Here is a 2,318-nt window from a genome sequence, read left to right as displayed (position 1 = left end):
CTTAACTATAAATCCCGACCTTACTAAGAACTCCCCAGTGCTTACCCCTTACACCTCTTCAGATGGACATGGGAGTCATGCTCTACGAGATTAATCATCCATATATCCACGACGACCCAGTGCACGGTTGCGAGTATCACATCTATTGTGCGGCACCTCGTGTACGTAATTATGTTGTACATAGTAGACCTTTTCAGTGTTCTATTTTTACACCTTTTCTTCGATCCTGATGTACCCTATGACTTTTCTCTTTCTTGGATGCAACCTGAGGACGACCCCGAGATCGTAGATATCTCTTCTGGTAGTGATGATCCAGATGAGGCACCAGTGAGCAGGCATCATCACCTGCCCAATGGTTTTCTGTGAGGAGCTTTTGGATCAAAGACGAGGAGACTTTTTGAGACGTCCAGTCTAACTTCGGTCTGTTAAAGTGTTTTCCTCACTTTTTCTAGTATTCTAAGAGGGAATAGGCATGTTATAGAGTTAGGCTAGCTTGGGTGCCAGCTTAGGGGCTTTTGGACAGGCCAGGCCTCAGGACGTCTTATGTACATATATGTATATATTATATGAGTTACTAACTGAGAGACACTATATCTTAGTCCTGTACTTGTATGACTGAACTACTTTTGTTTCATGATGTATATTATAGTGTGATGTTTTATATATTGCCTTCTATTATTCTATGATTGCGTATGCTTATGTTTTCTTATATATTATATGTATACGACTCTAAACTACTATTATTTTTTTTTAAAATTACTCGAAAACACGCGAGGTGTTAACAACGAACCGGCTTATATTTATTAAATATTACTTAAGTTGGAGAAACAAGTTGGTAACATTCAGCTTCTAGTATGATCACTACATGATGGGAGTTGGGTCGTTACATTTTTCACTCCCTTATGTTCTTCTTTGATAACTTCAAACTCTAGACAAGCCTTTCCACTTTCCTCCTCTTGCTTGACAACTTCTTCCAATTCTTCATTGTTCAAAATGTGTCTTAGAGGTTGTGCACATTCCTCCTCAACTTTACCTTCATGCCCAACGAAAGAAGGTTCAACAAGATCACCGATGTGATTAGTTAGTGTTGACAAGAACTCATTGATGATTGAATCCATTTCTTGATCACCCTCTCCTAATTCTTCAACCACTTCTTCCAGTTCAATTATCTCAACTTCCTCCTCTTGTTGCGATTCTTGCTTCTTTTCCTCTTTTTTCTCTTGAAGCTCAAGATCCTCTTCCAAGCTCTTCTACTTACTACGCTCTTCGGTGAATCCTCCACATTCGTCAACGGGAGTGTCGTGATTTCATGAGCATAGGTGGGAGACTATGCGGTTAATGGCTTTAGTCATAGTATCCATGATAAACCACTATTTTATGATTTATCTTGTGCTCAATTGAGTATTTTTATCAATTCTTCACCCACTTATTCATATAAATTTCATGGTTTTACAATTCCTTTCTTATTCTGTGATATATGTGAAAACATGTTTCCTTGGCCTTAAAAATGTTAATTTTAATTACCCTTTATTACCATTCGATGCCGTGATCTGTGTGTTAAGTATTTTCAGGTTTTATAGGGCAAGAATGGCTTAGAGGACAGAAAGGAAACATGCAAAAGTGGAAGGAAAGCGCAAAATAAAGTTTTGAAGGAAATGGCAGCGACGCGCGCGCATGGACGACGCAGACGCGTGCCTAGCGCAAAGCACGAGCGAAGCGTACCCGTGACTGACGCGTACGCGTGACAAGAAAAACTCCCAAATGACGCGCACGCGTTACCTACGTATACGCGTGACAGACGCCACGTGCAAAAAGTTGCAGAATTCGCCCCCAGTGATTTTTGGACCCTTTTTCGGCCCAAATCCAAGCCCAGAAACACAGAATAGAGGCTGAAGAATGGAGAAATCAAAGGAATCATCAATCATTCATTCATTACAGACAATTTTTAGGTTTTAGATGTAGTTTTCTAGAGAGGGAGGCTCTCTTCTCTCTCTTAGGTTTTAGGATTTAGGATTTCTCTTAGTTTTAGGATTATTTCTTCTCAATTCCAGGTTCAATGTTCCTTTAATTTATGTTCTCTTCTACTTTTATTCATTCTATTACTTTAGTTGTTTATTCTCCCAATTTAGTTTATGAATCCTTATGTTGAAATTGATTTTCTATTTAATACAAATTGAGGTATTTCAGATTTATGATTGTCTCTTCTATTTAAGATTATTGATGCTTTTAATTTAATTTAGATATTTTTCCCTTTGCTTTGGTTGAGTAATTAGTGACACTTGAGTTATCAAACTCAGCTGTTGATTGAAAATTGGAAT

Source organism: Arachis ipaensis, chromosome B01, assembly GCF_000816755.2.
Source record: "Arachis ipaensis cultivar K30076 chromosome B01, Araip1.1, whole genome shotgun sequence".
Classification (NCBI taxonomy): domain Eukaryota; kingdom Viridiplantae; phylum Streptophyta; class Magnoliopsida; order Fabales; family Fabaceae; genus Arachis; species Arachis ipaensis.
This window is presented reverse-complemented; position numbering follows the sequence as displayed.